Source organism: Eublepharis macularius, chromosome 4 (assembly GCF_028583425.1).
Source record: "Eublepharis macularius isolate TG4126 chromosome 4, MPM_Emac_v1.0, whole genome shotgun sequence".
Classification (NCBI taxonomy): Eukaryota; Metazoa; Chordata; class Lepidosauria; order Squamata; family Eublepharidae; genus Eublepharis; species Eublepharis macularius.
In genome coordinates, this window is record NC_072793.1 from 55,540,105 (window position 1) to 55,555,371 (window position 15,267).

The 15,267-nt window shown below is 42.5% G+C and overlaps 1 protein-coding gene across 10 annotated transcripts in view; it reads left to right on the forward strand.

The window, feature by feature from the left end:
* TENM2 (teneurin transmembrane protein 2) overlaps positions 1-15,267 on the forward strand; it is a 1,076,616-nt gene that overhangs the window by 454,560 nt on the left and 606,789 nt on the right. The gene's annotated exons all lie outside the window — the stretch shown is intronic.

Consider the following 15,267-nt stretch of genomic DNA (forward strand, 5'->3'; position numbering starts at 1 on the left):
GGTGAAGACTGCAGAAGGGTGACCATATCAGTCTGTTTCAGCTATCTGCAACATACTGGAAGAGGCAAGCTGTGACTCATGAATGCTCACATTGAAATGCATGTTATTAGTCTGTAAGGTGCCACTGGAGCTTTGTTATATTTTGCAGCTAAACAAAAGAGAGGTCCATTGGCACCATGAAGACCAACAACACTGATCCCAGCATGAGCTTCCCTGAGTCAGAGCTCATCCCTTCGGATTTGTGAATGGGGATGATTCTTGTAAGCCCTGTGGGAAAACTACAGAGGGAGGGGATGCTGATGAAGTTTTATTTCATGTATAGAAAAAGCAAATACCCTCAAAGTTTTGGGACAGCAAAAATGTAAGTATATTGCATATTGTCTTTTTCTTTTTGAAATAAGTCAACTATTTTTTAAGTCTGATTGTGACACTTTATATGATTTATGCCCCTATTTATAGTAGCAGGTGGCCCAGGTATTAATTTTCAGACAACCCTAGAAGAAAAGGACTTACGACTGCTCTCTGGCATCTTTTGGGAAACCTTTGTTTTAACTGATGAATTATAGGTACTGTACTCTTCTTCTTTTCCTTTTTTAAATCATGGGATCTTAAAGGGCTGTTGGGACCTATAGATTTTAATATATCAATTATTCTTCTTATATTTAAAATGGTATTTTGCTGACTGAGTGATATTTCAGAAAGTTTTGTTGTTGTTGTTTTCCCATTTAAATTGATCCTGATACGGTTCTGAGTTTTAACAAAAAAACCAGAACTGCATACTTTCATTGTCTCTTCAAAATAACCTCCATGGACAAAGCAAGAAATAGTCAACAGAGCTTTTCTTTATAGATTACTATCTGAATTTCTTCTTATGGTAATTCCGTAGTAATTAGTACCTGAATGTTAGCTGGTAATTAAAGCAAAATTAAATACAGGCAAGGGAAATGGACCTGGGAAGGTTGGGGGGGAAGCATATTGTAAAACTTTCTGTTTTTCTATAATATTATGCAAGGTTTCTGCATTAAAACTACTGTCCTGATGATCAAATTCAGAGCCTTGTGTTTCCATGTAGCATCATATTATCATGACTGCACATAATACATTGGTCTACACCATCTCATACGTGACATCAGTTCATAGCGATCAAGTGGAAAAAAGCCAGCTGGCTTGCATACATGAGCTAGCAGAGGAACAGTGCAATCCTAAGTTAATGCACTTAACGGGGTGTAACTCAATTTAGAATTGCACTGTTAAAGTGTTAAGGGTGGGAGATTGGGAACAGATTGGGTTGTTGTATGTGGACTGCCTTTGAAGATTACATGGAAACTTCCAGTAGTGCAAACTGTGATGGTTTTCTATTTAATTGATGCTGAACGGCACTTGTGTATAACACCAGTTTTGCAATAACTAAGCTGTCTGCCTATTTGTTTCTAGGTACAATTAAAGATGCTGGTTCTCAGCCTTCAAGCCGTTCATGATCTAGGACCCACATTAGCAGGCCATCCCCCCTATATTGATTCCCCTGCTTAGGACTGTCTAGCACTTCTCTAGGAAGTTCCTTCCATTTGGGAGGTCCATTTGGCCTTAATAAAATCAACAGTCCTTTCCTTTATAGCTCCCATCTTTCAGAGTAGCTTATATGAGACAGTACCTTCTCTGATCAGGTTACATAAATGATCAAAGGTCACAATGTACCAGCAAATCTTTCTAAGTTAAATTTCACTATTGTTCCCACAGTTGATTTTGGAACTAAACAGTAAAGTTTTAGGGATCAATGTTGCTATTTGATAGTTTTTTTTTAATTGTTGTTGTGTCACTGATTATTTTATTATCATATTGAAATGCACTAACCTTGCATAGGGTAGCTCTACCTGCTAGTGCTAGTACAGCTGTCTGTAATCCAAATTCCATTTAGCCAGCAGGTGTTTTGAGTTAGAGTTGATGTAAAATGAAATCATGGGGCCCAGTTCGCCTTAGAAAAACACTCCCTGTGCATACAGTGAAGCCTCCAGCGACATAACAGCTGAATCATCACCCAAGAAAGAGGGAAATGGATCAGTGGGTTAGAGATAAGTAGTCTGGGTTTGTCACCAGAGGTCAGATTAATGTATTTTCATATCCTGTGTGTAAAAGAGTAAAGCGCACTGATGCAGTATTTAAGGTGCTTGGCTGGGGGATTGGGCACGCTAAAAAAAGCCAGCAGATTGGCCCTGCAACTGCCGACACAACTAGAGAGGAGAGGGTTAATACAGCCCGCTTTGCTATGTGGGTATATGTTTGTGTGAGACAATCTCCCTATGCACCCTGGTCCACCCTGGATGGGGGATGAAGCAGATGTTAAGTAAGCACTAAACTAAGACAAGGTTAAAACACTTTTCTGATTATAAGGGGTTTTTTTGGAGGATACTGTTTCTTACTATTTAGTATTGGTGCCCACTCGTTATGTATGACTTTTGCTTGTATTCTGTCCTACCCACATGCCCGACAACTTGCTCATACCATGCCAGGGGAGGCGGAGCCAACCACAAAATGCCAGGGAGTGAGGTTATACATAATTCTAACAGCGAATCCTCATCATTTCAAGCAGAAGCCCTGTTTAACAGGATGCCTATTAATATGTACATATTGTTTAAAAATATTATCTTGTGCAAATACACTAAAAATCCTTGTGCTGTTGTGGCAGTTGTTGCTGAAACAACTTTTGAAAAAATCAGCACAGCTAATCAGAAGCCCTGCTGAGCAAAAGCCCCACTTGGTCCTGCCCATTTTCTAAAACTACTTGGAGGGGTCCAGGAAATATACTTGTAGGCACCAGGACACCCACGGGCATAGGGATCCCAGACGCCAGTGGGGATGGGGAATCCCCCGCCCCCACTTACCAAACCAGCAGGGGGCACGCACCTTCCCTGCGGGCTCCCCCTGGCACTGTGCGCTCTTGTGTACAGCAGCCACCAGGATCGGGCCCATTTTTGGCCCGGATCGGGGCTGCTGCAGAGCACGGGAGTGCTCCTGCGCTCCGCAGTGCCTCAAAACGGGCCCAATCCATGGCAGAATGGGCCTGTTTTCAGGCGCTGTGGAGCACAGAAGCGCTCCTACGCTCCGCAGTGCCTCAAAAATGGGCCCATTTCAGCATGGATCAGGTCCATTTTGATCCCCTGTGGAGCCTGGACTTGCTCCCAGGGGCTGCACGGTGACATCACTTCTGAAGTGACGTCATCGCGCCTATGGGGGCACGTGCATCCCCTCTCCCCCAAGGTAAGTGCCAGGCCCCTATCCCCCACCCGGAGGTTGAGGGGGCCTGGCAACCCTACACGGGCATCATGTTGGGAATTCCTGTGCTATACTTTTCTCCTGGCTTTGTACCCACCATGGGCATTAAGGAGTTTTTTTAGTAACCGTAACTAGGAGGTGGTAGCAGCCATTCAGCTAGGGTTCCCCCAAACTCTTGTGAGGCTTTTGGAGGGCAGAGAATAAAACTCACAAAGGAAGGTTGGGGTTTCTTCATGTGACACCAGCCCTTTGGACACAATTAGCTCTCCCAGCTCACTGGTTTGTTGCAAGTTATAGGAGACAGGGAAAGGAAAGGACCTCCACAGGGCTGGGAACATTACAAAGCTGACATACTTTGAAGCTTGATGCTTGCTGTTTCCTTAAAGTACTTGGGAAAAGTTAATGGCTTTTTTCTGTAGTTTACCTGACCAAATATTGTCCTTTAGAGTATGCAGACAGAACCTGCAATACATATATCCAACATAAACAGTTCCTATAATGCCTCCCCTGTCAATGAACAAGGAGGGTCAGAGGCCAGTGTCTCAGGTAAATTTTTTTGCTTCCCTTCAGTCAAATAGCTGCCTGCACACACTAATAATTCAACTATCTACTCTTATATATTACTTATAATACTTAATCCAAAATAGATCTCAGATACAAAATCTAAATCTAGAGTCTCCTGGCTGCCTAGCATTAAACAAATCCTTCACTGTACAGAATTAATTTAAAAATGACCACTCAGGCCATGTACTGTCTCGCTGCTCTGTATCCTTCTTTTGTCCCTTCCTTTGATACCTTTGCTTACTTGCTTACTTGCTTCATTTATAGTTCGTCTTTCTCATCAAGACTCAAGGAAGACTATAAGATTCCCAATTGATACTTCTTTCTTGATATGTTTATTAAGTGGCTTTGTTTTCTATTTTTTTCTTGGTACATAATTAACATCAAGTATGCCCCGCTCTTGTGTTCTCTTATAAAATGCCAGTGTTCTGAAGAATCTTAATGTGCCTATAGAGTGAATCGTTTTATGTTATAATTTATGTTAAGTATAGGCAGCATTAACTATTCAAAAAGTATGCATTACAATTGTATACAAAGCCATGCAGATTTCTGGATAAAATCTCATTTTCAGTCTTTAAAAAAATGAATACCCAACAAATCATGGTGAAGAATAGTAATCTCTGAGCCATGGAAATCAAGGGCCAACAATTCAATATGGACATAGTCCTGGATGATGCCTGAGATGCAGTACAGCTCTGAAATTGAAAGTCAGATTTTGAAATACAAAAGAAGATTCTGGTGTACAATCTCTCCCTTTTGCCTTCTGTCAAAGGCAGAGCTAAAATATACTACAGCATCTGCTGATGTTCGTGGTGATATCCAACTATATTGCGTTACTGTTCCAGGTTCACATTTCCCTAGTGTGTTAGCTTTATCTCCTGTCAAATAGATAATCACCATGTTGAAAGAGATTTGCTCCTCCCAGCTAGACAAAACATTTTGAGCTGAAATCCAATAGCTTAGCTGTTGAGATCAGCAGTAATACTGTGGCAATTGTGAATGCTCACTGTGTTGAATGAGCATTCCTGACACGTGCAATCTCTGTGCACATTGCTGTAGTCCAAACAGACTAGCAGGAACAGGACAAACGACTCAATCCAAATACCGACTCAATCACAAATCTATACTTGATGTTTGATCCTAGAGGAATCTGCTGGTTTGGTTTTACAGTAGGTAGTGGAAACCACCATCCAGATGCAGTCTCCAAGAAAGCAAGTGTCAGATTTTGGAATGAACCTTGTAAGAAAGACAACACTTCTACTATATACTACATTTTCAGGAAAAAAGGACAGAAAGGTTATCAAAACATTAGTTCAGTTTTAAAAAGCTGCTTACCTATTATTGATATCCTCAGAATATCAATAATATTTCCAACAGTCTAATTCTAGATGTTTTTAAATGGATGTTTGAATACTTGTCTAATAAATATATATTAAAGAATTTCAGGCGAGACTACCCTTAAAATATATGCTGATATTATAAATCTTTTAAACAGATTTGATCCTGTTGTAAGCTATTTTATGAAAATTATGAATTTCTTCAGGGGGAAATCAGCCCCTGGTACATTAACAATATTATAATCTAATAGTAATAAATATTGTAAAAAAGGCTGTCTTTTTACCCACATGGGACACATAGGTATAAACATATGAGTGTATCTATATGTGCAGGACATGAACTTTTAAAAGATCAGGGGATCTTTTAGTTTGTGGTATACACAGCTCCAACCCAAATTTGATATCCCTCAAGAGCAAACAGAAGAGGCAGTGGAAGAGAGAGATGCTTAAAGAGAGAATAACTTTATTTTCCAAACCAAAATACAAAGTATAAAAGAAAAAATTATAGGTTTCATATGCAGCAACAGAAGACAGCAATTCTAGGAAGTTTGATGGTAAAATAAACTAGTAGTTCACTAACAACTATGCAAATAAAACACTTCACTCTGCAAAATCCGACTGTCCAACAAACAACCTAGGGGGAGCAGGAAAGATGTGAGGCTGTCCTCAAAAGGATGCAGAAATGTTGAGAGGACATGGGGGAAGGAGGTCTGGAACAAGGAAGGTATCCTTAACTGAGAGTAGGAGGTTGGTAAGGCTATAGAGAGCCAGTGAAAAATAGCCAGCAGAGAACTGAAAAGAGAATTGCAGTAGGTTAGAACTAGGTAGCTGGGAAAGGGAAGGATGCGGAAGGGAAGGGAGGTTCAAAAAGGAAAAAGGCTGCTTCCATCCCAATGTGGTTTTCTGTGGTGGTCAGGGTGCTGAGGCAATTGTGTATGAAATTGCCATTACAATGAAGATCGTAGATGGCAGAGACTAATCTGTTTTCCTTCCATTATTGGTATCCCTTTCATACCTGATGTGCATTGAAGCCCCCACACTGTGTTCTTATGTGACCCTCTGAAATCTTTGCTCACTCCATTTTAATTTTGTTTTTAATTTTGAGAAGCATTGGTAATGCCGCATTATAACAGTCTCCTCCTCCCACTATCTAAAAGGCAGAATGAGGTATGGACAACTCCCTTCTGTTTTTTGTTTTTGTTTTTTTTAATTCAGCAAGCTTAAGAAACTGCACAGGAATAACACACGGCAACATTTTTTTTAAAGAAACACCTCCATGTGTTTGCAGAGGCACCTCTGGATAACCCACCCACTTCCTCTAAAAGGTAGGCTGAGATGTAATTTTCTTCCGTTATGCTAATCCCTGCAAGGGACTTGCCCCTTGTAGTCATCAACTATGAAAAGAGTAATTGGCTAGCGCCTCAAAGAAATCCTGCAATTGCACTATCTCTCTTTCAGTCACATAGTTTCTGGTAATTCCTAGAGATGACTGAATCCACCTCTGGGTTTTTCCCAGGAGTGATGTCATTCTGTCACAGCCAATCTTCATATCCCTGCCCCGCCTCCCAGGCATGGCCTATTTGAGCCAATCCAACCGTTCCTGACCAGATCCATTCTCATCTGTTTTGGCCTTGTTAAAACTCAGTTCAGGACAAGTCTTGGCACCAGAAAGTATATCCCCCCCCTTTGAGTTGACTGTCCTACTTTTCAGTTTTGTTAAAAACAAGTTAGATGAAGTTATGTGTAGGGGAAGCAGGCATATAAGAATGAATGCCCACTTTTACTCAGCCTATGTGGTTTTAATAATTAATTGCAAACTACCTTGCTGTAACTTGCTGTGTGAAGGAATTCAGATCTCGTGAGTATGCGCAGAATTTATTTATTTATTTATTGCTTGCTTTTCTCACTGAGACTCAAAGTGGATTACATAAAGTAAGCCAGTACAATCACTAGGATGAGGAAACATCTGATAAACAATATAATAGAATTAGGGTAGCAGAAATATGAAACAAGGTATAAATATTAAACATGGCATTATGAACAATGCAAGAAATGCTATTACATAAGTAGCAATATAATGCATTGACAGCAAAATAAAAACATAAAGCAAACGGTAATAAACATCAAGAGTACAGTCCACAAGTCTGGGCTTAGGCTAGAGTAACTTTTCTTAGGATTGCCCACATTAAGCAAACGGTAATAAACATCAAGAGTATAGTCCACAAGTCTCATTCAACCTATCTTCCTGAATCATACTGTTACGATGTACCTCTATTCCTTTCTAAAGATCCCCTCCTAAATGCTACTGTTTTACATAGTTTGCAGAAAGCCAAAAGGGTGGCAGCCTTCCCTCCCCAGGCACTCAATTCCATAAAGTGGGGGCCAATACAGAGAATCACATGTATGTGCAGTTGTTGAATGCCTTTTACTCACTACTGTCACCCCCACCCCAAAATCTGGGATTAGGACTGAAGGGGCATAATGCTCCAGTAGGTTTAAACTCCAGAACCTCTCTCTACAGGGAAAAAAAGATATTTTTCACTGTAGGCAGAGAGATGAAGGGGCATAGTATCCAGGCCATCTTAAGCCCCATCACCTGTCACTACATTTGAATCAAGAACAATCCTTCTCTAAATGCTGTGACTATAAATGGTTTGTATTTATGCAGAGTACTTTCCCTTTATTACACAGTAACTACACACATTTACTTAACTAGCATTAGGGGATAATTCCTAGGTTGGAGGGAATGATTTGCAGGAAGATGTAATTTAGGAATCTCCCCTGATAATAGCTGTCTCCCCTACCCACCCACTTTCCCAATGCTCGTCTGAGTCCCTTATGCCCTAAAATATCTCTTAAGAGAAAAATGTAGGTACTTGGAGTCAACAAAGGTCCACTAGTATGATAGCAATTCATTTTTTCCTGGACAGTTGATGATGTACATTTTTTCTAATACACAGTTTCTCCTAAAACTTCTATGCATGCCTGTTTGTGGCAACCACGGCACATGTAAATTGGAGATGGGAGGCACTAAGTGGCCCTAAAAGTGAATTAAATTTCACATTTAGCATTTACAATGCAATCCTAAGTAGAGTTCCTCCAGCCTAAGCCCATTCTGGTAAAAAACCCATCTCCTCAAAGCCACGCCTGTGATTCCACACAGAAACTGTGTTTTACGCAGTGATGTGGAAGTACTGTTATATACAACGAATCAATGTGACATTGTGGGACCCCACTGACAATATCACTATGCTCTGCCCAATGAATCTCAGGATTAAGGGTAATGGTGACTTGGCAACACTGCCCCCCATCCCCATACTCATTCCTCTTCACCATTCTGGCTACCAGCATGTCCCTTTTCCCTTCCCTTCTCCCTGCCTCTGCCCTGAGAATAAGCCTGCTAAAAAGTTGAGTTTTGCTCATGTTAAGTGCCAATATTAGTGTGGGAGCCTTCTTAACCTTATCAGATGGGTTATTACACTAGGTGGGGGCCACAGCCAAGAACGCTCAAGTATTTTATCTGTTTGTAGGCAGCACATTTGAAACATTTTGCTTAGATATTGTCTCTCTTAATAGGGATAACTCCTCAAGGTCTGAAGAGGCGGTTTTTTCCATTCCTTCTACTTGGTATCATTTTCACTAGAGTTGATGGGATTTCATTTATCCAAGGCTTGAGCTTTCCCACTGAGTTATGCTTTTTCTAGTTGCCAATCAATACCAACAAGATTAGACTGATTATCAGAAAGTAGTTCTGTTTTGTCACTGGAAAATGGCATTTTTCTGAAGCCTTCTTCAACTAAAAGGGGCTGTTCTTCATGTTAAAAATTCAGTCAAAATGTATGACTGAAAATTCTTTTTTAATCTTCCAAGCAATGCTCTGAAACCATTGCAACAGCTCAATTCCGTCTATCAAGAAGTTAGCCTCAAATGAACTATAATAAAAACCAGGTGTTACTATACTTTAAATGCATTTGCCATCATTCATGATGTTATGCTATACAACTGTAGGGATGTACATTTGGAAAAAAAATAGCATTTTTCAGACTTACATTTTGGGAATGGTTTCCATACTGTTCTTCCATATTATTTGGGTCCCCAATACCATTTTAGGATTCAGATCCATTGTTACTCTTTTTGGAATTCTGCAGTTTTGGGGGTCATTTTTCTCTGTGATGGATTCTTTCCAGTTTTTCAAACTAATGACATCAGAATTGTAGGGAACTTAATCCTGACTATTTGCTAAAAGCTCACCAAGTTTCAAGCAAACCAGCAGAACCATGGGCCAGTGTGATAATCCCAGTACTGCCAATGTCAGACCATAGAATCCAAGTCCAACCAACCTGGCAAGCCAGTAGAAAGGCAGTGAGCTTGACCAGGCAAGACACTGACACACATACACATTAATGTCACTTCCCCAAGGAAGGCCTCCTAAAGAGAGAGGGAGGGGTTTGGGGGGGGGTGCTCGAGTTCTCCTCTCTCTGCAGTCTGCAGCCTACACTGTGACTGCTTGCAAGAGGAGCCTCAGGAGCTGGGGCTGCTCTTCATCAGCATTCTCCGCCATACCAGTAAAGAAGAAACACAATACCAATAGAGCATGCAGGAGCTTCGTTTTAGGTGCTATGGTGGGTTCTGCTTGTTTTGAGATACTTGACTACTTCCCTAAAATCTCTTGTTCCAATGATATTTATAGCCCCTCTCCTTTTTTTGAGAGTGTCGAGAACAACACTTTTGGCATCGCTGTCAGGTCTGCTGCCCACAGTCCTTCCATATTGTTTTTGCTTGCTGTACTTTTCCAGTAATATTTCCTGTGTGTGTGTTAGCAGGAGCAGCTTGGTTCCCGACACAGCCTTATCTGCGATGGCTCACCACAGCGGCCTTGGAACAGCTCCTTTCACTTTCCCACCTTCTGTACCAGCTGGGTAGACACCAAGGGTGGGGGATGGTTTAGAGGGTTTGATATACTGTAGCAAGCCCCTAATACGTCATTCTCAACAAGAGATCTATGTACAGCCAGACGCTTGCTTTAGCCTTTGGATAACCTATGGACACTGGTATTTTCTGAATCTATAAGCTCTCAATAAAGAACCTTTGACTGAAGAGACCTTGGATTTCTTGCTGCAAGGGGTGGGAGTTGAAATCAGAGTATCCTGCTTTCCATAGACTGACAATCACATTCAGTTATTTTCTTCACATATCCCCCCATTCCACACAGCAACTCTGGTTCAGTTGTGGATTTTTAATGTGTTTTTAAGAACACAATTTGGAATGTTGCTTTTATACAGTGCTGGTCAAATTGGATAACTTCCCTGTTGTCTCTTTCTACTCCTGGCTTTTAAGTTTTAAGTTTTGGGGACAGCGTTTCCCCTTGACTTTCCAAAACAGACTGAGACACAAGTCAGCCCTCCCGGACAGTAGCAGAGCAGTTTGGATGGGGGCCACATTTGCCACCCTGGAAGAAGAAAAGGCAGTTATTCCTCTTCTGGACATCCAGGGCTTTGCTTGGGGGGGGGGGGGGGTGAGCAAAAGACCTATACGCCTGCTTCACCTTTCCCTAGTGCAATTGAAGGCAGATCAAAATGTTGGATGTGAAGTGCGCAGCTCTCTCGCAAGATTGGGAAAACTGTCTTTACATGGTTTCTGGCCCTCGTTTAGTTCAGGGTATTTATGAATGTCATTGCTTATGGTGTAAATACTAAAAAAAGAGTTACTTCCAAACATGAATGTTCATACAACTCATGTAATTTAATTTAATTTAATTTAATTTATTAGATTTATATTCCACCCTCCCCATGCCAGCAGGCTCAGGGTGGATTACAATGTACTTTGCAAGGCACATCCATTCTGAGATGAACTTGAATTGTGAAGGATCTCATTCAAAGGCCATTCTATTCTTACAGTCTATACAAAGAAGCTGAAATTTTAAGTCTGAATTTGGAATCTCTTTGGAACTTGACCCTTTGTACCAGCTATTACTGAAGAACATTTTGTCATTCACTGGCAGATCATTCCAAAAGATTCCAGAGTAATTTATACTTTAAATCACATTCTTATTTCTAATTAACACAAGTGGCTTGCTATTTTTTTATTGAGCACACCATTAATATTGAGTGGCTTGATGTAGTTAATGAGAAATTTTATATTTCAAATAGCAATTTGAAAGCATTTATAAATTAGTTTGCTGACTCAACAGAAATGTGCAGACTGGCTGTGGAAATATAGCTTATAGCTTATAAATTCTCATTTTCCTTTATTTTTTTTCCAGGATGTTTGATACTTATGTAACCAATTCCATTTTCTTTTTAACATTTTACTTCTATTAAAAGGGTAGAATTTAGAGCCTAGGGAACAAAAGGTCACAGAGTATGGGCAGTCAGTAAAGTTGCTCTTATGTTATCAACTACAAGAGCCCCATCCCCCTCAGTCAGTCTGGCCTGTAGCAGGTGAGAGAAGGCCTAGAATTTGACTGAGTGAACTGTTAATTTCTTTGCAAATATCTGATGGGCCCAACCAGGGACAAATTGCATATTTGTATTTTACTTTTAGGATATATTGTAAAGGAAGATTTTGTCAAGCTGTTTTAAAAACTCTTTCCTGAGTGAGTCTGGGCTAGGGTTGCCAGGTTCCCCAGGGTCTAAACCAGGGGATGGAGAGGTTGGGAGGGCATGCAGTGGGGACTTTCAATGAACTCGTGCAAAGTGTCCATGTGCTCCAGAGTCTTTGTTGTCATGCCAGGAATGACGCCATTCTCCTGCGGTCCTGGAGTGGGGCAGTCAGCCCTGACACTTTATGGACTGCCCCACTCCTGGCCCACCGAGAAAGGAAGCTTCACGGTAAGTGAATAAAACTTCCATTCCCAGTGCACCAACAAAGAAAAAGACTCCTGCGTGGGGGTATTTTGCTTAATATAGGCCAACTTTGGCAACAACAATGGCTCTGGAGTATGCAGAAGTGCCCTCCAGAGTTCCTGGGCCTGTTCCCTGCACCTTCCCCCCACCTCTGCCCCCACCAGGGGGACTGGGGATCCAAGTCTGGCCTGCAAGGAAGGCCTAAAACTTGATTGAGGGAACTGCTTATTTCTTTGCAGCCCCAAGCCAGAGAGAGAAAGCCTCAAGAACAGCTGCAGGAAGAGTCACTACAGAGCACGCAGGGGAAGAATCAGCCCTGCACTTCTTTAATTAATATATTGGACTTGCAGTTCTCTTTGTGTTACTGAGCACTATTTATTAGGGCTTTGTTCAGAGTGACTTTTCTGAAGGGTAAAGATCCTGTCTTTGCAAATGTTGCTATAGTCATAGCAATTATTAAGGTTATACCTGTAGTTGTAAAGTTTTTATTTTTTAAATTTACTTCATTTATACCTCACCTCTTCCCCCAGTGGAGACTCAATGCAGTTTATATAATTCTCCTCTCTTGCATTTTGTCCCACAGCCACCCTGTGAGGTAGGTAGGCTGAGAACATGTGACTGGCCCATGGTCACCCCACAAGCTTCCATTGCACAGTGATTATTCAAACCTAGTTCTCCCAGATCCCAGTCCAACACTCTAACCACCAGACTATGTTGGCTCTTTTTTTCGTTCTCTTTATCCCCACTTTGAAAAGTGAAATTTCTTAAGTGTTTTCTTTTTGAAGCAATTTCATAATTACTTTCCAAGCCACAAGGATGCTGTCATTTACTGACTTGAATCCTCCTCCCCGTCTCCAACTGGAAAAGATAATTTAGTAGAGGTATCTCTGTAGCCAGTATTCTGCAGGGTTACACTTACATTTCCTCCATGTGTGTACTATTTATACAACTAATCATTTAAGGAAATACTTGTAATTTAAAAATACAGTATTGCCACATACTGATCAAATTCTATACAACTGGTTAAGCACACAATCCTTACAAATAAAGCAACTACCTGTGTCATTTTTTTGTATGAATCGATTTTCAAGGTAGTCCAGTTTTCTGCTTTCTTGTTTGGTTTCAAGAAAGAATTTTCCCTCATCATTATGGCTATTAGGTGACATTGAAGCTTTTGACCTACCATCCAGTATGGCTTACAAGATACCTTGTATCTTGTACAGTGACTGGATGTACGTTAACTTTTAATGTGTGAAAAAAACAAATACTAGGTTTGACTTCCAATTAGACATGGGCATGAATGGGGGGAAAAGGAACACGCTGTTCGTTGTTCATTGCCGTCGACGAACATAAACAAACAGTAACAAACATGACCCATTAACTAACATGTTTGTTGTTCGTGGAGGCCAGAATGGCCCCCTTGGGTCCCCTTGAGTGTTCAGCAGGCTCTCCTCCAGCCATCATCCAAATTTGGTCAAGATTGCAATATGGATCTTGGAGTTATACATTCCCAAATCTGATGCCCCCGGGAAACTCCCATTCGATACAATTGGAGCCACCAGGTGACTTTGGCCCCGTGTACAAGCAGTGGACTTGAAGGTGGGCCACCTCCCCTCTAGGGGGTGGAGGGTTTGACTGCTTGCTGGCAGCAACCCCCCATGTGCCCGCCCAACAGGCCTCAGAGAAGCCACCTTTCTGAAGCCAGGGAGATGGACGATGTCGGCGGCCACCGGTCCTGGCAGGCTCAGGGAGGCAGCGGCGGGCAACCTCCCCTCTAGGGGGCGAACAGTTTGGCCCTCGCGGGCGGCACCCCCCATGTGCACGCCCACCAGGCCTCAGAGAGGCTACTTTCTGGAATTCAATAAGATGGGCGATGTTGGCGGCCACTGGGCCAGGCTGACTCAAGGAGGTGGTGACAGGCCACCTCCCCTCTAGGGGGTAGAGGGTTTGGCTGCTAGATCAGCTAAGATCGGCAGCAGCTGACATCTCCCACCTTCCTGCCTTCATGGAAAGGACCCATTTCCCCTGCTCAGAAGGGACAGGAGGTGCCTTGGATTGGGTAAACTGTGCTGTACAACCACATGTGCCCAGCATCACCCACCAGTCTAACCCTAATCTTAACCCTAACCCTCCTGTGTCGAAGTGGAGACTGCTGCCAACATCACACATCATCCTGCCTTTGCAGAAAGGATGGGAGTTGTGGGACCCATTTCCCCCTGCTTAGAGGGGACAGCAGGTGCCCATGGATAGGGGGCACCATGGTGTACAACCATATACATGACAGCAGCTGAGGTGTCCGTGCCCAAAAGCAGCAGCAGCAGACAGCATCCACCTTCCTGCCTTCACAGAAAGGGTGGGAGTTGTGGGACCCATTCCCCCCTGCTCAGAGGAGACAGCCAGTGCCATTGATAGGTGGCACCGTGCAGTACAACCATATGTGCAACAGCTCCTGAGCTGCCCCTTGTGCCCAAAAGCAGCAGTGGCTGACAGCACCCACCTTCCTGCCTTCATGGAAAGGGCAGGATAATCAGGAGAAGTTGCTGGGAAGGGTCGTAGTGGTTACATCCAGAGAGTGAGATGTTGAAAGAGGGACCAGGAACTTGTCAGGGAGAGGACGCGATGGGCAGGACAAGTCGTGGGGAAGGGTTATATTGGTTCCATCCAGAGAGGGAGAGGTTGAAAGAGGGACCATCCAGGAACTTGTCTGGGAAAGGAGGACAAAGGGTTATCAGCCGCATTGCAGAGCAGGAGCAGGAAGACCCAAACATTTGCGAGCCTTCAGCCAAGAAACCCACTGAGCTTTGCATCGGACCTTGGAAGTGTCAGGATCTAAAATGTTCTGTGGTTCCTTGGTCAGAGTTACCCCATGTTTAATACTGTAGTCGTTAGGCTTTCTCTTCTTCCAGGTCCAGGTGTTATTTTGACCGCGCTTTCCATGGGAGAGAATACTCTTATCTGTTTCTACAGCCAGAGACCTTGATGGGCTGAGCCTTCCCACAGCAAAGTTCTCATCGCCATGGAAGATGGGGGGGGAGGCTGGGAATGAAGGGTCTGATGTATCACTTGTTGTGCTTTCTTTTTTCATTCTCGACAATGACTGTGTTCAGCCAAGATCCTTTCTAGGCCTTGGAATATGGATACTTGTGTGTCAGAGCCTAGTCTTTCAATAAAACTTTTGAAATCAAGAAATTGTGCTTCTTGCAGAAGGGGGAGACGAACTCAGTCCATGGCAGGCTTTAAAGCAGGAGAGGGGG